Source organism: Lemur catta, chromosome 13 (assembly GCF_020740605.2).
Source record: "Lemur catta isolate mLemCat1 chromosome 13, mLemCat1.pri, whole genome shotgun sequence".
Lineage (NCBI taxonomy): Eukaryota > Metazoa > Chordata > Mammalia > Primates > Lemuridae > Lemur > Lemur catta.
In genome coordinates, this window is record NC_059140.1 from 38,270,604 (window position 1) to 38,294,610 (window position 24,007).

Below are 24,007 nucleotides of genomic sequence, written 5' to 3' on the forward strand. Positions count from 1 at the left end.
GTATTACCTGAGAAATTCTAATTGTTCAGTGTGTGTAATTTTGGAGAGGAAGGTAGCAGCCCCAGAATCTTCCCTGATCGCTGTAACCCACCCAGACTCGCTGTCTGAGGCCAGACCTATGCCCCCTTCCTGATCACATATTAATAAAACATCCAGCTAAATCTTATAGGAGATTCTCTCACACTCATGCATGTCCCTTCTCACCCCCTCAAACCCTAACACTTCCACCCCACACCCTGCTTGTTTGAATAGATAAAACATAGGGCTTTCCTCAAGACCCTTCTCCCCAACCAAACCAGCCACATCACAGCTTAATGGTTTAGCCAGCAGATCTATTTATAGGACTGGCAGCAATTTAGTTTATTAGAAGAACAAAAATTATAACAAGAAAAAAGGTAGAAAAAGATACTTGCAATCAAAAGTTAGTTTTTAAATATTTTGTTTTGTTTTATGTTTGTTTTTTGTTTCATTGAATATAGAATTAATAGAATCAAAGCATCTTCAAGGAAAAACTGCATTCACAGGAAGACTAGACACACTTTAGATTACATATTAAAACAGAATTCAGGTCCTTTTATGGAGAAGTAGCTTCAATATTTACTTCAGTTCATCTTTTGCCCATTAAATATTTCTGTATTTCTAAAGTACCATGTGCTGAGGCATATGTATTTATCTTTGGGTGATATTTTCTGTAACTTAATACATCACATAGACTCTCTTTCCACATCATTAACTATTTCTGTGAACAGACCCTCAAACTAAAATAAATGTTTGAGAGTTTTTTTTCCCACTCTATTTCACATACAGAAAAATTCAAACTTTTTTCTTCCAATCTATTAGAAACAATTTTGGAAAGAAGAAAAAGCACATATTCATATTACAGTTATGAATACAAAATAAAGGAAGAGTTTGTTTTACTCACCTATTTAATATTGCAGTAAACCAAGTTATATAATTCAGATTAAAAATTTATGTTAGGTCTATATGAGTCAGTTGTCTACACAGACGAAATTAAGTAGGTAATTGTCAGATCTCACCATCACTTTGTATATTGAAAACAATCTAAACACTATGCTTCATAATTTCAACTTTTACTGTTAATATAAGCTGCATGCCTTGTTCTTAAGGATAAAACATTGCATCAAAGGTTTACATTGCAAAGCGAAGGCTTTTTAATGATTACATTAACATTTCTCGTGTCCTTAGGAACATTTCACAATGCTATGGATTGTGGCAGAGAGGGCTTAGCTGTTCTTCAAAGCTCCACGTTCTCCTTCCTACTGTGGAGTTATTGCTGGCAAGTGGTTGCACCAGAGACTGCATTTCCTAATCCCCTCCTTCTTTCACCTACACATGGGCATATAACTGACTTGTCCCAGTGGAATGGGAGCAGCAACAATGTATGTCTCTTCCCTTTCAAGGTAGTTAAAAAGCAGGTAGCCTTCCCTACCCACACCCACTCCCTTTCCCTGTTAGATGTCAACACCCGAGACAACCTGAGATGCTAGATGGTGAAGATGACAGATCCCTCCCAACCGACCTGGACCCTACGTTGCATGAGGCAAAGCATCCCACCCCCAACCACAGCCAGAACATCTGCATTGCAGTGTACATGAAAAAGAAGAAACAGTTTATCCTGTGAAATGAGTGCAGTTTGGGGATTTGTATTTCACAGCAGCTAGCATTACCATAACTAATACATGGAAGCTAACGAACAACGTCAAAGCAGCCAGCCAGGGCCTCAGACAGAGCTTCTTATTGTGTGGTGTCTTAGTAGACTCATCGTGATACAGGTTTTGACCCTCTGTATTGTGGGTTTAAAGTTGACTTTGCTCAAGTGACATGATTCACATTAACCAAACTCACAGGATATTAATTTACAAATCTGAATGCCAATATATAATATTAATGTACTAAGGCATCTATACTCATCATGCTGCCTGGAGTACTCAGGACAACTACTCCTATAGAAATAGTCACCAATCTTAGCTTTTAGGGTGCTTCTTTTTCCCCCTAGATTCTATGCACCCCACAATCCTTCTGTTAACAAAATTATTTTAAACAGTCAAGTGACAGCACAAACAACTAGATAAATGTTACATCATTATCTCCCTGTAAATATACCTGGCTCACTTAGTGGAGGCTTTCAAACCATTTCTTAAGGTGAATTACTCCACAAATGACTACATGAATCTGCTTTATATGAATATTTACTAGTTTTAGTCTAAAGAATTGACCTTTTCTATCATTTGGGGGGCCACCTTGACTGTGCTGAAAATAGATACATATGACCTGAGGTCATAGAAGAAAAGAACTAGGAATGAAGAAAAGTATGGAACAATTAGGTACTAAGAGAGGAAGAGCCCTGAAGAGAGATGCACACATCAAACTAAAAGGATATTTCCCATGATGTCAGTATCTAGATCACTGGCCAAGAAAACTGAGGTTATTGGATTATTTACAGAATCACTGTGCTTATGTTTGCAATCCATAAACATTTTGCAACATCATCCATTTTGCATGTCTGAAGTAAATGAACCTCTAGAATGTACTTAGGAAACACCTGCCTCATATGTTATCCTTTCCTCAGAGTTAAAACTTAAGCAAAAAATGTCCCATCAAAAAGTAAAATTTATTGTGCGAGGGCATAAGAAGGTCAGTTTTAAGTGGACAGGTTTTTCAGGATAGAAGAAAAAGAAAAACATTAATGTGAACAAAAATTGTTCTTAATATTAAATCTGTGTGATTCCAGGAGAATAGAACATATCTATTGAAGAACTTGGCGTGTGCTTGAACTCAATTCAACATCAGAAATGTCTTACTATGAATCAAAGGTTATAGACTGTGACATATGTGTATAGACTGTGACTGGGTTTTTAACAAAATTCTATATAGGGACTCTCTTGTAGTGCACCACAGCATAGACACCTTCTCTATCATTGTCCTTTGCTGTGTTCCTCTGGTCTACCACATAAGATGTAAACCCCCAACACAAGGACTGCATTCTTCTTCTTTCACACTTTCTAACCAAGAGTCTCCATTATAGGGTGTGCGGGGGAGGTAAGCAAAACAACCTACTAGAATGCAGGAATAAAATATTAGAACTTCTATTGACTTAATCTCATTCTTCTACTGACGAAATATGTTTTATAAAGCAACATACTATTTTATTTATAAAATATCTATTTTGTGTGTGCATACACAAATTTCTTAATTTATAAGGGTGCATGACTAAAAAATGTATAGACCACTGCCTTATGGAGCATAGCATAAGAAATAAAAAGGAAAATAATTATAAAAATAACGTGCTGACTGGGCTGTTGCCATGCCCATGGTGTAGCTGCAGAGAAAATGAAATGGAGGCCGTGGAGACTGAATTCATTCTTTCATTCCGCAGTTATGCACTGGGTACCCACCGTATGCCAGAAGCTGTGCTGGGAAGTAGCCACCAGAGAAGTGACTGGGTTGGTAAAAATAGAGCACAGTGACAGTAAATCCATGACTATTTTTCCCATCTTGGATTATCCTTCTCTTTCCTAAAAAGTGCTCTGACCCCTTATCTTCGAGTGACGACATCCCTGGAGGAACACAAGCATTCCTGTACAGCTGAGAAACAATGGCTTACACTGCCGTCACTTCAGTGAATACTTCTTGACATACCGAGTATGGGATCATCAACGCTGAAACAAAAGATGAATTAATTCAAATGATTCCCGTGTTGCTCAAGTACATGTACTTTTCATACATATGGGCCAGAATCCTAAGAGAATAAAGGTACATCCATATACACTTGCCATCAGTGGCAAAAAACAATTTCTCACTATATCCTAACCACCACCCTAACAGACATCTAAAGAGTCCTGACACTGCATTCTCTTGTAATCATATAATTAAATAGATATACACAAATAGAATAAGATTGTGACACAAGACCAAAATTATAGTGATCCTTAAGTTTAATATACATGGGGTGGGAGGGGAGTTCATAATCGACAAATTACAAACATAAGGCATACATATGATTTCGAATAATGTGATGCAAAAAGGAAAGATCTGACATGTGTTTCGTTTTTCTTTTCTAGTTTTTCCCCCTTTAAGAATGTACACATGCTTGCTGAGTCATGTGATTTTCTGTCTTGCAGACATCTGGCTGAATACATCATGATATTGTAATGCATGTTGTGTCTCTCAAAGCTATGTTTCTGTAAAATTCAATCCCTGTTTAAACAAAAATGACCTTCTTTCCATATTAAAATTAAGATAACAAAATGCTTTTAGACTATGATGGCCACCAGAATTTCCCATGTCTGTAAGAAAGGAACTTTAGCAAGAAGTGACCCTTCTTCAAAAGCACCACACTAGCCAAGGAAAGGCTATTTGTATGGAGACCACAATGAGAATACATGTGGTTGAATTGATTCCTTGGTAAATGGAGGAGAGGAATCTGTCAACTGCTCAAGCTCTATTCCAGACAGCCAGTGAATGAGGACTCACCCAGAAGAGCAATGCATTTCTTGGCTCACAAAATCTGCCAGAAACAGTTCCTGCTGTGAAGCACCAGAAAAAGAAAATTTTGAATGTCACTGGCTTCCCTTCATCGTTCTTTACTCAGCATAACAGCAATTTTCAATAAATTCTTCACTGCCTAACACTCTTCTTCCATCTGATGCCTAGCAATGGGATTCCATCTGATTCAGATTGCTGTGTTAAAATTTAAAGATAGCATAAAAATCTTATTATATAATCAAAAATTAAGCTATTGAATGTAAAGGAATGCATTAATAAAAACATAAACCAATTTTTAAAAACCTAAAGAAAAAATTTCAACATACCCCAATGTATGTGTATGTGTACAAGATATTGAGTGTGTCTGATGAAAATAATATGATATAGGATATACCTAAATTTAGTCTTAAACTCTCAGTCACAAATAAAAACATCTAGTAGTCTAGCAACATAGTCTTAAAGAAAGGAAAGATAGAAGCAAGCCAGTTTAGGAGCTGATTAAGTATTCAGCAGAGAATTTTCTGTGACTCTGTCAAAAAGCTCTGTCAGTGCATTTAACTCTCTGGACAAAAGGTTGTTGAAATCACACAAAGGATCTTCCCAATTCAAATGCTACAGATGAAATGATATTCACACAGAAGCATGCCAGATCGTCAAAGCTTCATAAAGGCCTCATCTATGCATTTTATGACTTGAACTTGCAAGCATAGTAAGAAATTGATACAAAACAAGCATGAAGAAATCGCTTTAAGAATGGAATTCCTATTTTTACTTTACATATTTATTTCAAGGCGCACATTCAGGAAGAAGGCGAACGCTAAGTCAGACACAAAGAAGAGATGTGAGCAGGTTATTCTTCCCCAGTGTAAAAATAGCATCATTTGTATGAGGCCTAAAAAGCCTCATTATGTGAAAAGTGGGCAAACACTTTTGTAGTAGGACATTTGTAAAAAGAGACTGGCAGTTTAGTGGAACGGTCTGAAAACTTGCATTCAAAGCAGCCACATATTCAAATTTGGATAAGGCTGAGAAGAAAGCAAAATGACTCCATGTGTTTAATGGCTCTTTGATAAAACTTCTTTACTTTCATGGATGGGCCAGTGGGTACAATGGCTTCAATCAGTATGAACAATAGAGAAAAAGAAAAGCAGTAGGCCAGTTTGCCTCCTCCTGGTAGGTGTGGATTCCGTGATCTTCCTGTTGTGATTCTGTGTTCAAACCGTAGTAGAATCATAGAAGGCTCCAATTAGAAAGAGCTTGGTGACATTTAAGGGAGAGGTTTTCAAAATATGTTCTACACACTCCTCAGCTCCACGGGGAAGAGAGGGGTAAAGTGAGAGGAAAGGCAGAGAAGCAGAATCTCGGCCTGGCTTCCGGACCAGATCATCAAGAAGTTACAAATTCCCCAATATTTTAGAGGAGAAAATAGAGACTTTGAGAAGCTACTTTCCCAAAATCATAAAGCTAAGTAGAGGCAGAACGAATGCCTGGACGTGGGTCCTTTGTCCAAGCTCTTCCCAGTGAAGAAGACTCTGTGTGATGAAGAGGCCAATTCAAAGGTGTTAAGACTTAGGAAGCCACAGGCATTAAGACTCCAATGAGGACATCTTATCCAACTGCCAGCCAGCCCAGACATCCTGTCCACAGTGTTCATGATGGATGGTCCTTCAGTCTCCACGAGAGTATTTCCAGAGACAGGAAGACCACTTCCTCATGAAACAGCATATTCTTCTAGAGTGGGGACGCCTCGAATCTAAAAGCATTTTCAGATATCGGAAAAAGCTCTAGTACTTGGAACTCTTCTCCTTTAGTCTGAAATCTCATTTTATGGACCAGGCAAAAAGATAAACAACATAAAACCATCACAAATGTGATTCTTCAGTATTTGTGTTTAACGCATTTAGGCAGAGTCTTCTGTACTCCATAAAGTTTAACATAATAGTTAGGAATGCCTTCAGCTGCTGGTCACCGAAAATACAACCAACAGTGGTGTAAACCATAAATACAACTGTTTGATATTTTTTAATTAAGTGGTTTGGAGATAGTACCAAGATGGGATCAGTGGCTCAGCGAGGCCTTTAAACTGGCTCCTTGGCCCCTTTGCTCTGCCATTGTCAGGTTGCCAGCAATGTCTCTTCTCATCTTGTTAGTAATACCGTGTCCTGTCTAAAGGACAACAGGTTTACAAAACCTCTTGGGAGACCCCAAGAGGAAGAATTTTTCCAAGTATCTCAAATACCGTACAGGTGAAAGGGTACTCTGACTTACAAAATTAAATGCTGAATTCCCTTGGTAGATATAATCCTATAGAAGAAATAAAATAATCCAGCTAGACTGCTCAATTACAGTGGTCCTATGTTGGACCATTCGGCTCATCTTTCACTCTGATTTTAAATAATACATCTTTCCATGAAGAATGTCCTCAAGTGAAAGAAGGCAATTAGTAGTTCAGAAGACTGTGTATTCCAATGTGGTAAAAATAAATAAAACAGCAGTAGCTTTGAAACTACAAAGAGCTCAGTTCATATCAGGGCTCTGCCATCTGTGAGCTGTGTGAACATGGTGGTTTATTCAACATTTTTGAACTTCAATTCTTTCATCAATATAATGGGGACATTCATGAATAAGTAAGGGAAATTATATAACGATTCAAGCAGAGGAAGAATTTACTAAATGGTTTAGGAGGAAGGAGTAAATATGTATTTTTCCTTTTTTATTTTCATTTTTTTGACACACTTATTCCATCGCCCGGCTAGAGTACAGTGGCGTCATCATAGCTCACTGCAACCTCAAGCTCCTAGGCTCAAACGATCCTCCTGCCTCAGTCTCCCAAAGTGCTGGGATTACAGGCATCAGCCATGGCACCAAGCCTATTTCTCCATTAGTAATTGATATTCTGATTTTTAAGTGAGTGCCATGTGAAGTTAGTATTAATCCATTAAAAATCACCTCTGAAATTGGGCAAATTTTGGTTTGGGGTCTAAGGCCTTGCATTAAGCTCCAATATTCCAATCAATAAACTACCGGTGCATTCTCTGCTCAAGCAGCCAAAAGCATCTCAAATAACAGCTTCAGACTTAAAATTCTGGGCATCACATCCAATAGCTTTAGCAAGTGCTTCATGTTCTTGGGTCGAATGACATCAACAAGGTCCCTGCCTTCTAGCAGTTATCCTCTGAGATAGTCAGTACAGACATACCCAAAAGAGGCAGGGAGACAGTAAAATAAAACCAAGATGCAAGGAGCCAGGCTACAACATGATGTAAATTCAGGTAGAATATTCCTCCTCTCCCGTTAGAGTCTTATTTTGCCTTCCAAAGGCAGAGTACAGATTAAGAGTCTCATTGTCTTCCTGCATCTTGTTACTTAGCATGGTCACAGAAAAACAAAGTCTTCTGAAAATCCCTGAATATCATCAACATGATTCAAGCATATGGGAGTTATTATTAAGTGTGACAGAGTACAAAATATTTTTTCCTTAAGCTAAAGAACTTCACCAGACACCATCCAGGTTAAAACAACATACCTTTTGATTGAAGCTACAAAGAGCATATTTTGTTTGCTACCCAGCTGGCAAGAGGCAAGTGCAGACTGCCCATCACTGGGAAGAATGGGAGGGGAAAGACATTCAGACTGCGCCGCTTCCACAAACAGCTATCAACCATAATAATCGAAATTACTTACACAAAGGAGAGAATTCCAAAAGGAAAATGAGTTTTCGGCATGAATCCAATATTCTAATAGTGAAAGCATTTATCAAAGTAACATTTTTCTTCAAATGTTTTCTCTTCATGAGTGGAACAGTAACTGATGGCTTTGCAAAAAAAGAATGGAAGGATCCTTATAGGATCTAGTGGCACTATAACTCAGGTACTGCTTAGCCAACAAGAATTTTTGGTATTCAAGTATTTTATTTTTGTTCTGAACTTGAACAAACAATTCAAGTTCCTGTAATCCATTCTTTTTGTAGTGTCAGCAGGTTAGATCTTCTCAGTTTTTTTTTTTTTCCTTGACACTTGTTAACCAAGTATTCTGAGTGTGAAGATGTCACTGGCCCAAGCCATTTGTTCTCCCTGAATTCATTCCCTGGGAAAGCACACTATGATTTGCAGCTTGACACCATAGCTCTTCCGCTCCTGCCACGTTTCCTGAGTCCCTGTCAGAGAGCTGTCAATACTAAATAGAGAGTATATACTGTGAAATGTATCGCAGGAGGATGCTGTTGTGATACTAGCAGCACCACACTGACCTCATGTGTAAAGAACACTGGCACCAATTGTTTCTAGATCTCAGAAGTTCGGCTCCAAGTACCACCCTCACCACAGCATCTGGGCTCTTAGCCTGGCAGTCAGCTAGCTGCTTCTTGAGGATCAAGATTAGAGCAAGGAGTTACTCTCCTGAGAACTTTAGGTGTACAATAAAGAGAGGAAAGCAAAGTCAAAAAGCTAAAAGCAAGGAGGAAATCAGTGTCCCATAAACCTGAAGAGTTGTCAGATTGCAGGAGCTGGAAGTAGATATCAAAGGAAGTTTTCAACATGGCGCCCAAGGTCCTGCCGGTTCTCCCCATCACTCCAGCCATTTCCTAGACCTCTTTGTCCTTCTCACTTCCAGGGCTTCAAATGTGGAACTCTCCCTGGCCAGATGTGCGTGGGCTGTCATTCTCCCTCTGGGATATTCTCTCCCAGAGAGAAAGAACTTCCCTTCCCCTCATCAGCCACTTTGCCTGATGCATTTCAACAAATCCTTCAGATACCAGTTTAAGTATCAGTTTCCCAAAGAGATTTTCACATATTTTTTTTTTATTTCAGCTCATCATGGGGGTACATAAGTTCAGGTCATATACATTGTCCATGTCCCGCCCATCCCCCCAAGTCAGAGTCCCAAGCGCGTCCATTCTCATTCTCCAGACAGTCACTCTCTGCGCTTATCTCAGGGTATGATTTACACCTGCCTTCCCTCCTAGATTGTGAGCTCCATGTGGCTGGGACTACAGCTGTTTTACTCAATAGTATATGTCCATCCTCTAACTCAGCACATGGCGCTTAGTAAACGCTGATAACTACTTACTGAATGAATGAAACTTGTAGGAACTCAGTGAAGTAATATATGTCAAGTGCTTTAGATGAAGCCTGGCATATGAAATTCTCTCATCAACTTTTTTGATATGTTTGTTATTAATAATTATGAGCTAGTACTAGGGGAGTGCTGTGCAACAGGCTGGGAAAGCCACCAGTTGAGATTGCTTCAGAAGCTCCAGGAGGAATTTATTCAGAATAGAAGCAAACAGACTCTTTGATAATCTTGACCATATGCAAAATTGAATTGAGAGACATTTTTACAGAGCTGTTGGAGTCTAGAAGACTTAGGCTTACATTCAGAAAACTAAGAGGACATTTTTAAAAAGCAAATCTTAGCTCCTGGAACAGTGAAAATACATAAAATGAAAGAAATATAATTCTTGTATATTTTTATATGGCTTAGAAATGGACATGATCATGTTTTTAAAAACCACTAAATAAAAAGTCAACCAAAGGCTGTACTATAGCTATATTGTGAGATTCAATGAGGATTGGAGAAAAGAGACTAACAGACTAAAATCATAACTCATCGTCACCAAATCAATCAAGTCTAAAATTGAAGAATAAGATCAGAATAAAAATAAGTATATGCACATTATTTTGAAAATGGATACAAATACTAGAATAAACTGTTAAAAGTTGAGCAGAGCAGTAAATGGGGAGCAGACAGCTCTTTTGTGAGGACTATTAGTAGTAATAATTAGCATGCTTTATTTTGACAAAAATAAAAATTAATTTTATTTAAACTTAAAAAGATTTAAACTCACTTTATTGAAACATTTAAGTAAAAAAATCATAACATCTATTTATTATCCTATAGATCAAGATTTAAGGAAATAGCACATAAGATAGAATTTGTATTTAATTCATTGATCGAAGCCATTTCAATTATGGCTGAATTTGACCAGAGTTCTGGGTGACTGACAGAAATTCATATTTCATCAAAGTAACATCAGGCCAAATGCCATGATGTTTTTAGTGATCACATGTTATAAATCAGCTTCTCTTAAAATGAAGACTTATATAATAGACATTTGTCACACTTTGTAGTCGTCTGATGTTTTGAATGCCTTACTATGTTGAGGAATTTCCCACATTATGGGGACTTTGTTCCCAAGGGAGCAGCCAGATATTCACTTTTCTTGCCTTCCTATAGCTGGGGTCCAAGCGTGTGACTTGGGCTTTGTCAACTTTCACAAGATGGCAATTCAGGAAAAAGCAGTATGAGGATACAGACACTACATTGTGCAAAAAGACTGTTTCTAGACAGGTGATAGTGAGGAAGGTGAGGTCAGGCCTCTAGGACCAGAACCAAGTACCATGATGAGCTTTACCCAGTGGCAGGTACACTTGGGTCTTGGAGGAATCCCCCCAAAGGTAGTTTGGATGCTGTCCTGTCCTACCTAGCCTCTAAGATCTCATCCTTCTGGAAAGCCTGTGAACTTCCTAATATCTTCTTATAAATTCCTGATCATTTAAATTAGATGAATATATTCCTTGCAATTAATGACTTTGACTCATACAGCCTTTATTGGTAGCTTTTTTTAACATCTTATTATAATAAATTTTAACATACAGAAAAATATACAGATTATGATGTTCTCACATGGCTCTATCTGTCAAGCTCCAAATTCAATTCATGACCAATCCTGCCCTACCCATATTTCCATCCATCCTCCCATGTGATCATATCGTATATATCATGCATACATATTTTTGTATCTATCTCTAATAGATGAGGATTCACTTTTTGGTATAAACACAATACTGTTAGCACACCCCCAAAAGTAATAATAGTGTCTTAATATAATCAAATATCCAACTAGTATTTGAATTTATCATGATTTTTGTGGGGTTATTCTTTTTATTTTCTTTTTAAAACAAAATACAAATGTCCATCCATGGCAGTTGGTTGATATGTATTATAAATCTCACTTAATCCATAGGGTCATCCTCTGTCTCTTTTTATTTTCTTGCAATTTAAGTTGAAAAAACTGTTTGTCATGGAGAATTTCTCAAAGTCTGGATTTTACTGATTGCATCCCTATGGTGTAGTTTAATGTGTTCCTCTATCTTCTCCAATCTCTATAATAGGTAGATGCTTTGAAGATTAATTAATTAATCTTAATTAATTTTTAATAGCAAAACTGCTTCCTGGGTCATATTATATTCTTCCATCAGGAGGCTCATAATTTCTGATTGTCTTCTTTTAGTATGTTACCAGCTGTTAATGACCAATGCCTAGATCCAGTAGTTCCGTAGTGTTTACAAAATGCTGACCTTCATTTTTTATCACTCTTTCTTTGTATAGTGGCTGGAATGCCCCTATAAAGAGAAACTTTCTCTTATATACTATTTGATTACAGCTCATATAAGAAAGACAAAATAAATGCTTGATTATTTCCCTTTATTTTCCAGTTTGCCAGTAATGAATTTGTTCCCTAGTATCTTTTAATGGTGACCAATTAAGAATTTAAATTTTAGCATTAATATGAACACATAGATTTAAACATTTTGATGTGTTTCAAACAATTATATTCATCATTCATACTGATATTCAAATTGTACCTTTTTTGACCAATGAGAGTCTATTCAAGTTGGCTCTTGAGTACTTTTAACATAGATTTTGTTTTTATCTCTGATGGCTATTACTTTCTGTAGTAGTTTTTCCTTCATGTCATGTCATTAACAAATAGAGGTGGCCTTGCCTCTTCCTTTTACTTCTAATTGCTTTCATTTTTCTAATTTTGTTGGCTAATAACACCAACACAGTGTTAAATAATAATTGACATAGTGGGTAACCTTGTTCTATTCCCAACTCTCCTGGAAAAGTCTTTATGTTTCCCTACTAAGTAACAGGTTGGCTCTTGGTCTAAAGCATATGTTTTACCATTTTAAGGAAATAGCCATCCATTCCTAATAATATTTTACTAAGTGTTTTCAACACAAAAAGGAATTTTCTCAAATTTGGCAGCTTATTTTCAGTCACTGGTATCTCAGTAAGAATCCTGAATTGTATATTTCAACTTTATTGGAGAAATGTTCTTGGTTTGCCTTTTCTGCATGTTTAATTAGTTATGACTATAAAAAAATTTCCTCCCTCTACATTACCTAACACACTGTATAAAAAGACGAGTTCTATGATGTCATTGATTTATTTTAAAAATCACATTTTTTTTATTTTAATTTTTTTACGGACAGAGTCTCACTCTGTCACCTAGGCTGGTGTGCAGCGGCATCATCATAGGTCACTGCAGCCTCCATCTCCTGGGCTCAAGCGATCCTCCCACCTTAGCCCCCCGAGTAGCCGGGACAACAGAGGAACCCCACCACACCCAGCTAATTTTTAATTTTTTAATTTTTGTGTAGAGACGGGGTCTCACTAGGTTGCCCAGGCTAATCTTGATCTCCCAGCCTCAAGCAATCCTCCCGCCTTAGCCTCCCAAAGTGCTGGGATTACAGGCGCGAGTCACCGTACTCCACCTCCATTATCATCTTTAACTACTGATCAGCAACAGTTCTGGGTCAGCTAGCTTCCAAGATTCTGATCCTGCCATTCATCAGGTGTCCAGCCGATCATGACTGATTATTTGGTTTCCATAAGCAATTATCACACATGAAAGCAAACACCTCTTTTCTTTTTTTTTCCTTTTTTTCCCCTCCTTTTTTTTTTTTTGTTTGAAACAGAGTCTCACTCTGTCACCCCAACTAGAGTGCAGTCAAGTCGTCATATCTCACCACAACCTAAAATCCTAGGCTCAAGCAATCCTCCTGTCTCCTCAGTCTCTCACGTACCTGGGACTACAGGCACTCACCACCATGCCCCAGCTAATTTTTTCTGTTTTTAGTGGAGACAGGGTTTCACTCTTGCTCAGGCTGGTCTCTAACTCTTGGCCTCAAGCGATTCTCCTGCCTCGGCCTCCCAGAGTGCTAAGATTACAGGCATGAGCCACCACGCCCAGTCCTCTCTTCTTTGACAAAGGCCAAGTTTTGAAGAAATATATTAGACTTGATCAGAAATTATCTTTTTAAAATCTAAGCAAAATATTAGAAAGGATTTTAAAAACAGATTTTTACCTCTTTAAATGCTGAAAGTTAGAAAATTACAGAAAGGAATTACTTTGAAAGAAGATCTTATAAAGAAGAAATATAGAAGCCAACAGAAAATACGCATGGACAATGAAAATAAAAGATATAGTAGCTTCAGTGGGATGTATCTAAATAGAGAATTATCATCCTGAGTTCAAATCATAATCTCCATTTATATTTTTGCACACAATAATATTTATTATGTCTAAAGGAAATCATCCTTTTTAAGTTACAATTAGGACTAGAGGGTCATAATTTCACCACTGAATCCTCTATTTAAGTTAATATTATGTCCACGTAACTATACTTGGGCCTGTGGCTGTGTAGAAATGGCCGGCCCATTTTCTCAGAGTTAACATTCAGCAAGTGTTTTAAGATCATTCAGACTCTCTGTGTTTTGCCTTCTGAAACTACCTCACAGAGAATGTCAATGCACACCCGTTCCCAGAATCCAAACTTATAATTAAAAAGGCAAAGGAGATGCTAAACAAATTCTCAGATCAAACTGAGAGGTTTCAGGTAATTATACAACGAGAGTTTTACATCAGAAACCATTGTTCTACATTTCTAAAAACAGAATTTTCTGCCTTTTGGCACATTCAATCAAAATACTGAGGTGTTTGACTATAGCTAGAGCCAGAGGTTTCTCTGATTTAGAAAACTGCCACTTGATTATGCACGTTCATTTGTTTATCCTCACCTGATTCATTTAAATATTTGATTTATCTCTACCCACTTCCCTGAAGCAACGCAAGTTAGCTAGGTGATTTTTTTAATTTGAGGAAAAAGAGAATGGGCTTGCCATGTTATGTCCCCTTGTTTCCATTTATGAGATGTGCTTGCTTAATAAAGTACAAATGCTGGGGGAGATGACAGGTGCAAACTGTGGGGCAATTTGGCCAAATCTGAACTGCAAGGGGAAGGTGTGAAAAGGTGGATGAATGAATAAACTGGATGGGCAATTTGGGGTGAGTGCTTTGGGGATACCACCTGCTAAACACTGAAACTGATGGAAACATGGCTCGTGTGGCGAATGAAGGGTAACTGCAGAGAAGAATTAAGAATTGTAGATGAGTCCACTGGACGGAGACAGTTAACACAGGGAATACACTGAAGTTACCAAAGTAAGGACAACTGTCTTGTTAGCACTTAATTAGGATGATAGGTATATCCCTGGTACCCTATCAGGCCTCTTTCTTACTTTTAAATTCTAAGAGTTGGGTTATTAGGCATGGTCTCTTTAATTACCTTTATATTCACTTGTCCAATAAAACTGATAACAGTCATAGTGTCCTTCAGACTCAAAACATTAACTCTACCACTGGTGCAAATGAGTGTGAGGGGGAGGACCCCGTTCACCTCTAATAGGGCTTTTCAACCAAGCCCCTATCAACTCGACAGCCTGCTATTGCCGCAGGCCCTGATGATCAGTAACAGTTCCATGAATCCTGGGAAGGAAGACTTTACTTTTTGCCTCTTGTGCCCATGCCTATTAGAAAGCCCAATCTTACCCAATCCATGTGTAAACTAAACTACTCAAGAGACATCTGGGAAAAGAATCTCTGTTCAGACCTGGATTCAGTATCCAACATACAATCTGCTCCGTCATATATCCCTTAAATCAAAGCCATCAATTCTTTTGGCAGTCAGCATTGTGGGGCTTCACTAGTTGCCACTTAAGTCTGGAATCCTAGATCCAGAAGGGATCTTATGGAATAATCTAATTTAAACCTCATCCTCCTCAAGTACTCAAGCAAGTACTGTCCTCCTCAATCCCATAAAATAGAAGATGATTTATGCTAAATAAAAACAAAGACTCCATGTATTTCTGCCAGCATTGGTGTCTATAGTTTAACCTTGACTTGATTATAGATCAGTTAGGAGTAATATAAAAAGCACCAAGCTCCCTATGAGATGCCATGGGGAATTAAAATGAAAACATAATTTCTGACCTCAAGAAATTTACTATAGAATGACAAAGGCAAAGTAGACACAGGAAGTTAGGCATAACCAGTTGTAAAAAGAACTTGCCACCCTCAGTGCTGAACTTGCTTGCTGTAATGAGAAGATATTCCAGTGCATGTCTGTGGCCAGGCTGCTAGATTCAGCTTCTTTGCCCAGCCTCTGTTGACTGATGTCCCAGTTGGATGAACCAGCACGCTTATTCTTCAGGATCAGTCCTGCCCCACCCTGCAGCCACACCTGGCACTGAAGAATTGTTGAGACAGAGGAAAAAAAAAAAAAAACGATGCCTTGGATCTGAGAAATTCCAGGCAAGGGATCAAAGAGGAGCTGAGACAGCAGAGGTTTTTACCTTGTGTTATTTCCCCAGTGGAGAAGAATAAACAGCACCTGTCACACCATAAGGTATTTATTCATTGACATTTCAATCTTCTATTTTCATTTAATGTTATCCTAGTTCTTTTAAGGACCAGGAAGTTCTCCCACTTCCAATATTTTAATCATTTTTATATATTTCTTTTAAACTTTTAAATGTCTTCCTCTCCACTCTAAATGTGAGATAGCACATTTTTTATAGCATAAAAATAAAGTCCCAGCTCTTGTTTACCACAATTATAATTCTTGATTGGTTGACTCATTGAGTTATATTACATTTTTGTTAAAGCCCAAGAATAAGTGCCTACCTGTAAATGAAGGCAATAGCACATTCATCATTTAGGCTCCTGCCTACAATTCTGTGGGGGGAGGGAGACTATCATTTTATCAGATCAAATAAGATAAATGCTTTGTTTCCATTAACCATTACAAAAAAACATGTTCTATATGCTTGGTTGGAAAACTAAAACTTCAGTTCAAACAAGTGTTAGCACGTCATTAAAGGTAAGTATATTAATATGTTTTCCATGTTGAAGTGACTATAAAATAGGTCACTGAAAAGATCTTTCAGATCCTTAACTATGCTTTCTGATGTCTGTAGAGTGGCTATATTACCCATTAAACCTCTTTCTACTCTAAGTAATGTATATTTACTTTTATTTTAGAACACAAAGAATACTCCAGGATCCTCTTAGCCTATAAGTGGGAAATATAATATAAAATCTGGGTATGCTAAGTGACCTAAATTCTCAAGTTTTGGAACCCCTGGTTGCAGGGAGTAGTCTTCTGTTCAAATTCTGGTCTCGTATCGGCTATGAAATTTCACTTGGAGTTAAGGGAGTACTGGGACGAGTATCCATCTTCAGGACAATTGTATAAGTCAGGGTCTCAAGGAGAAACAGATGTCACCACTCTCCTCCCAGATTGCTCAAGTGAAGAGACTTTAATAAAGGGAATATTTACAGAGCTGAGGTCAGGGTTAAAGGAACCAACATGGGATGTTGAGGCACTAGTTAGCAACAAAAGGGAGTCTTTTGTTAAATCTTTCATTAAAGAAGAAAAGGGAGGAAACAGTGTTATTGGAACACAAAGAAAACTGGACCCACAAAGGAGGGTCTGTTGGGCAAAGGCCGTATTTCAGCTACTGACAAAGATGTGGTACCAAAGCAGGGAGGCAGTGGAGATGAAATACCCTGATTATCTCCCCTCCTGTCCTTTGATCTCCTGCCAGGTTTCTCATTGGCTGAACCCAGTCAGAACCTAGAATCAGGGATCCGTCTCCTGGGCACAAAGAAGGGCAGAGAATAGAATAGATTAGGGAAAGGCAAAGAGAGAAGAACCAGCATCACTAGCAAGGATCAGCAAAACCCAAGAGAAGGCAAAAATTATTAGGTTATTAAGTATGAAATGTTCAATTTCCTTAAGTACTAAGTTTGACAGTTGATATTTCTGACATTTCACTTTGACATTGCTTGTTTTATTTTTATTGTGAAGGTACATCTTCAGTCTTTCAAATGCACAGTTTGGCTTGTGATTATCTGTCAAAGTTTTTTTAGAGTAATTTTTGTGAAACCATGGATACGTCAAAAATTCGTGTTATTTTTGAATATGAGATCTGTCATGGAACCAGGCAACACAGACAATTCGAAATACCAATGAAGTGTTTGGGAAGGATGTGGCTGATGAACACACAATATGTCTATGGTTTGAGAAGTTTCATTCTGGTGATTTTAATCTTGAAAATGAGCCACATCGGTGACCTGAGACCAAAGTGGATAATGATGAGCTGAAAGCTGTGATGGAAGTAAATCCATCTCAACCTACATGTGAATTATTAGCAAGGTTTGACATTACTATTGCAATAATATTGGGCCATTTGAAACAAATGGGCAAGGTAAAGAAGCTGGATAGAAGGGTTCCGGATGAATTAAATGAGTGTCAGAAGAGAAACCATCTCGAAGCTTGCCTATCTTTGCTGTCATGACATAAAGGCAGAACCATTTCTACACTGTGATAAAAAAATGGATTCTTTTAGACAATCAAGTTTGGCACAATGGTTGAATAAAGATGAAGTGCTGAAACATAGTCCAAAACCAAATATTCATCAAAAAAAGCTAATGGTGTCTGTCTGGTGGTCCAGCGCTGGTATTATCCACTACAGCTTCATGAAACCTGGTCAATCGATTACAGCAGATGCTACTGCACCCAATTGGATAAAATGATGAGGACATTTGCATTAAGCAGCCAAGATTGGTCAATAGAAATAGGCCAATCCTTATGCAAAACAATACTTGACCACATGTCGCACAAACAAGGCTGCTCAGACTACAGAGGTTGGACTTGGAAGCTCTCTGTCCTCCACTGTATTCAGCAGACCTTGCACCAACTGACTACTGCTTCTTCCAGGCTTTGGACCATTTCTTGCAAGGAAAAATATCCAATTCTCAACAAGCTGTGCAAAACGCCTTTTGCGATTTCATTGCTCCTCGCTCTGCAGGCTTCTTCGCTGCTGGCATAAACAAGCTACCATTAAGCTGGCAAAACTGTGTCGACAGTTTAGGCACATACTCTGATTAATTGTACTGCTTCTTGTTTGGGATATAATCAACTACACTTTTGATTCAAGTCTTTCAGCTGTCTTCTCCAAACTCCTAGAAATTTCTGAGTAAATTCCTGAAAGAACTATATATTCCTTCTGTTTTCTCTAGAAAACTTATGAAGCCATGATTCTGGCCTGTATACACTTGGATAAAACAGCCACAGATGGTGGACAGAGAGTATTTGATGGTTTTGATCAGGATCCAGAGAAACAGAAACAGACCACAAATCTAGTCCATTGGAGGCTGAACGTGGAGTGCAGAGCCTTTGGGGACAACAAACAACCAAGGACCTGGATGAAGATATATTAGCCAGAGTACTTTAGTGACTTACTGAAACCCAGAGCAACACTGTTATATCTTTCCTTGGGCTCTGAAAACCTCTATGGGATGAACTGTCAGCATTTCAAACCAAGCATGTGTCAAAAGCAAACTTATCATTTCTCCCTCTGCCCAGACTCTCCCATGCCACCCCCACCCGAGCCTGCCCCCAGACTCACACACACACCACCAACCAAAAGCTGTTCTTCTTTCTGTCTTCCTTATTTCTGATAACAGACGTTATAACACTGTCACCCAAGGGATTTATTGTCATATCATCTTTGATTCCTCTAGATTCCAGGGACATCTGGAGCCTGACACCTGTAAGAGCCAACCTGCCCCTCCATGAGCACCCAGGAGTAACCACCCATCACTGTACTTTGCGCACCCCATTGTCCTAGAGAATTTCGGTCCTTCTCATTTTAAAATTTCCTTTGCAACCTTATCTGGATCCCATGGCTCATGTTGTATCCATTAATGCAACACTCTGCTTCTCTGACACCTTGACTCAAGCTAGTGAGGATATCATTTACACCTGCCGTCTGGACTGCTCTGTTTTCAGCATCTCCATGGTAATAAATACCTGCCTAACTCTTCGTGAACCCTGAGCTGACCCATAAACTGGCCTTATGTGACTGCCCTTCCACCAAGTTTGCTCCAGGCCCAGATAAGCAGAGATGATTGGTTAATCAGCTCCCAAATTCCAAAGATTCTTACATAAGCAAATTTCTAATTTAAAATAATTTTAAAATAAAATTTTATGTTTCCTTTTCTCTGATATTATCATGTGAATGGTAGAATCTACAGTTACTATGTAAATCTAATGAATTTTGCCCTTGGATTTGCTGTCAAACTTCCCTCTGTAAGGCAGTTACAGCAAGGATATGAGACCTTCCTCTGCGTGAACAGTGCTCAACCTGAGCTGAACATTGGCACCATCTGAGAAGTATAGAAAAATATACTAACGCCTGGGTCCCAGCACAAACAGGTTCTGGGTCCATTATGTTGAGTGTGGTCTAGGCAAAGGGATTTTTTAAAAAACTCTCCCCACCCCAGATGATTCTAATATGCAGTCAAGGCTAAGAACTACTGCTGTGGGCTCAGCGAGCATCTCCACCCCTTCTGGAGTAGGCATGATGAATTATGAGAATGCAGGTGATCATAATGGCAATCAAATAAGATCACATATCAACTTACATGGTGCCTGGCATACAGTAGGTGCTCAACAAATGTGTTTTCCTATGCTCCTAGGTCCTTCCAGACTTCCCTCTAAGTCTCTCTGGAAGAGGCCACATCCTTTTTAGGAGACAGCTACATTATCAAACCATTATTTGATAATGGTTTTTGCCTAGTGGTCAAGCAAAAACCAACCACTTGAAGGGAAAATTCTGTAGAAGTTAGAGGAAGACTGACAGCACAGATGAGAAAAGGTTTGTTCATAGGGACAATGGATAAATAGCAAAAGTCAGGGTTGCCTGATTCAGATTCCTAACTTAATTGTCAGTCTTTTCAAAGGAGCCAGAACTGTGATATATAGAGATTTTTCCTTGGTAGTCAGTTTATTTTTCAAAGATTCTGCCATCATGGACTCAGAATTGGCCATTAATGGAAGCATTTTTAAAGTGTCATTTTAAAAGTATCAGAAAATCCTTTTTTTATATCTTTCCCACCTACCTACCTGCTAAAGCCACCTCTCATCCCTCAGTGCCCGCAGTCAAACACCATGTCTTCAAGAAATCCTCCTAGATCCTCCAGGGTGAAATTCATCTCTCTCTTCACCTCACCATTGTAACTCTTCGTTTATGAGCACAGTGTAACTTATCATTAGAGATATTTAGGTGTGTGACTCTCTCTGAAAGACCATGATCCTAGAAGGCAGAGACCAGAATTGTTCATCTCAGTATACTCCACCATGTACAAAACCATGCCTGACACTTACCGAGTCCTAGATAACTGTGGAGTTTAAGAGTATGGTGATCATATCCCACATGCAGTTTTTTCTAATGTGATATACACATTCCTAAAAATCACTGTGCTGTGCAATATAAACCACAGGGCTTCTGAGAAAATATGGGGTTAGGTGCACAACATTTGTCAGTGACACATAAAACCAAGATAAGAACCTGGTAAAAACAGTAGCACAGTTTTACACCCATTAAGTGGTTAAGCAATACTACAATAAATATGACACTTTACTTGAAAAAGACTTGACATTTGCTTGTAGAAGTGAGTGTCTGGGAGGGTTGCGAGTCACTGTGAAGTGGTGAAGGAGAGAAGGTTGTAGCAGAAGTTGAGGATGGGAGTGAATCATAACACACCCAATGACCTAAGAGAGCTGGTAGACGTTTGAGGTGTGTGGCTTGAGTTTTGTGTCTTCCTATGCTGCTAAGGCCAGCTGGGTATATATAGTTTTCTGTGTTTACGTAGTGTTTCCGAGGACGAAATTGCACATACACAAATGTGAACTTCACATCATGTTTAAGTCATTCCGTAATACATCAATTATGTTGGAGCAAATTCACATTTTCAAAGTAAGTGTTACAGCAGAACTGACTTACCCTATTAAACATGCCGTGTGAAATATTATTCATTTAGATTTGAAAATAGGCAGAAAACTTTACATCAAAACAGATTCTTCCATGATTCCAAAGAAAGCTGAAGGAAAATGATAGCACGAGGTTACAAGCCAAAAATAAGGGCTGTGATCTCTTTTTAGGATGTAATTAATGTAGGCAAATCACTTAGGCTCACTCCGTTCTTTTACACTCTCTAAAATGGAGATAATACGTTGTCTTCTTACTAGACAAGTGCAGTGTGAAGACTGGATAATATTCCACAGACCACTGAAGATGAAAGTGCTTCTGATACACTCTGAGGAATGAGCTTTTATAAACTTCATACAGTTATATTGTTTGCATATCAAAGACTGATCTTTGTCAACCGGTATGTTTATAATGTCTATAAAAAGATTAGTAGTTGAGTGAAAGTCAACATTTTTATACGAAGTGTGCGGGTCCAGTGCTGTATAGTTTAAAGATAAATCACTTCTAGTTAATTTGTGCATGTCCAGCTATAGCCAGCTGTTCATGCAAAATAAGCCCCTGACTTGTTCCTGTGGCCCAATAAAACTAACGAGAAAGTGTCATTGTATGTTGCTGACAATACGTTTATGTGGCAGCTTCTTGTGTTTTGAGTTTCTACTGCTTTGAACACCATTTTTAAATAAATATAAAAATTATGCTTGACAGAAAAACTTGACATAATAAAGGTATCTTAAAGTGGGGATATAAAATGGTGATTTGAGGAGAGAGATAAAATCTAATATTGAAAACATCTGTAGCTGGGAAAAGCAATAAGAAAATGAACTGAAATGCTCATCGGGTAAGACCCCCACTCTCCACCTGCTTCTCTGAGCTGAAACCTGACTCACCCCTGCACCTTCACTTCTCCCACAGCCCCTGAGCAGGAGCCTGATTTTTCTCATGGTGCCCATACTGCAGGATCTGGACGTCCAGGGGCACGTCCACTCCCCACTGGAGTGGAATTCCTTCTGTGTCATGTAAATTTCCCCATTCCTTTGAGAATAATGAAACCTGGTAGCACCAGCCTCTTTTACTCTTCATCCCTGTCTTCCACCGGCCCCCCTGACATGAAATTCACATTGAATTCAAGACTTTGGTGCCTGAGCCCAAAATATTCCCCTCTACTCCAGCTTTTGCATTGTCCCAGGGAACTTGAACAAGCCTGTGGACAATCCATTGGTACCATCGCCTCAGAGCCCTAACTTCCTCGATTTCAGTGACACTCAACTGAATTTTCACACTCAATTCCAAGCTCAAACAGAATTTCCTAGACCCAGAACCACTTCTGCAAGTTTCCCATGGCTGCTGTAACAAATTACTGCAAACTAACTTGGTGATTTACAACAAAGAAACTTTTTTCTCTTACAGGTCTGGAGGCCAGAAGTCCAAAATCAGTGTCACTTGCCTTTTTCAGAATCTAGTGGCCTATGTAGGTGTGTATACATACAGCATACCTCAGAGATATTGCAGGTTTGGTTCCAGACCATTGCAATAAAGCAAATATTGCAATAAAGTAAGTGACACAAGTTTTTTGGTCCATATAAAAGTTATGTTCACACTATACTGTAGTCTATTAAGTGTGCAATAGCATTATGTCTACAAAAATGTATATACCGTAATTTTAAAATATTGCATGGTTAAAAATGCTAGTGAACATCTGAGCCTTCAGCAAGTCGTAATCTGTTTGCTGGTGGAGGGTCTTTCCTCAGTGTTGATGGCTGCTGACTGATCAGGGTGGTGGTTGCTGAAGGTTGGGGTGGCTGTGGCAATTTCTTAAAATAAGACCACAATGAAGTTCATCATAGCGATTGACTCTTCTTTGCACAAAAGATTTCTCTGTGGCATGTGATGCTGTTTGGTTACATTTTACCCACAGTAGAACTTCTTTCAAAATTGAGTCAATCCTCTCAAACCTTGCTGCTGCTTTATCAACTGAGTTGATGTAATATTCTAGATCCTTTGTTGTCATTTCAGCAATGTTCATAGCATCTTCACCAGGAGTACATTCCATCTCAAGAAATCACTTTCTTTCCTCATTCATAAGAAGCAACTCCTCATCTATCAAGTTTGATTATGAGATTGCAGCAATTTAGTCACATCTTCAGGATCCATTTCTAATTCTGGTTCTCTTGCTATTTCTACCACATCTGCAGTTACTTTCTCCACTGATGTCTCAAATTCCTCAAAGTCATCCATGAGGGTTGGAATAAACTTCTTCCAAACTCCTGTTAATGTTATTATTTTGACCTCTTCTTATGATGAATCACAAATGTTCTTAATAACCTATAGAATGGTGAATCCTTTCCAGAAGGTTTTCAATTTACTTTGCTCAGGTCTGTCAGTTATAGCCTTATGAAATGTATTTCTTAAATAATAAGATTTGAAAGTTGAAATGACTCCTTGATCCATGGTCTGCAGAATACATACTGTGTTAGTAGGCAAGAAAATAGCATTCACCTCTGTAAATCTCCATCACAGCTCTTGAGTAACCAGATAT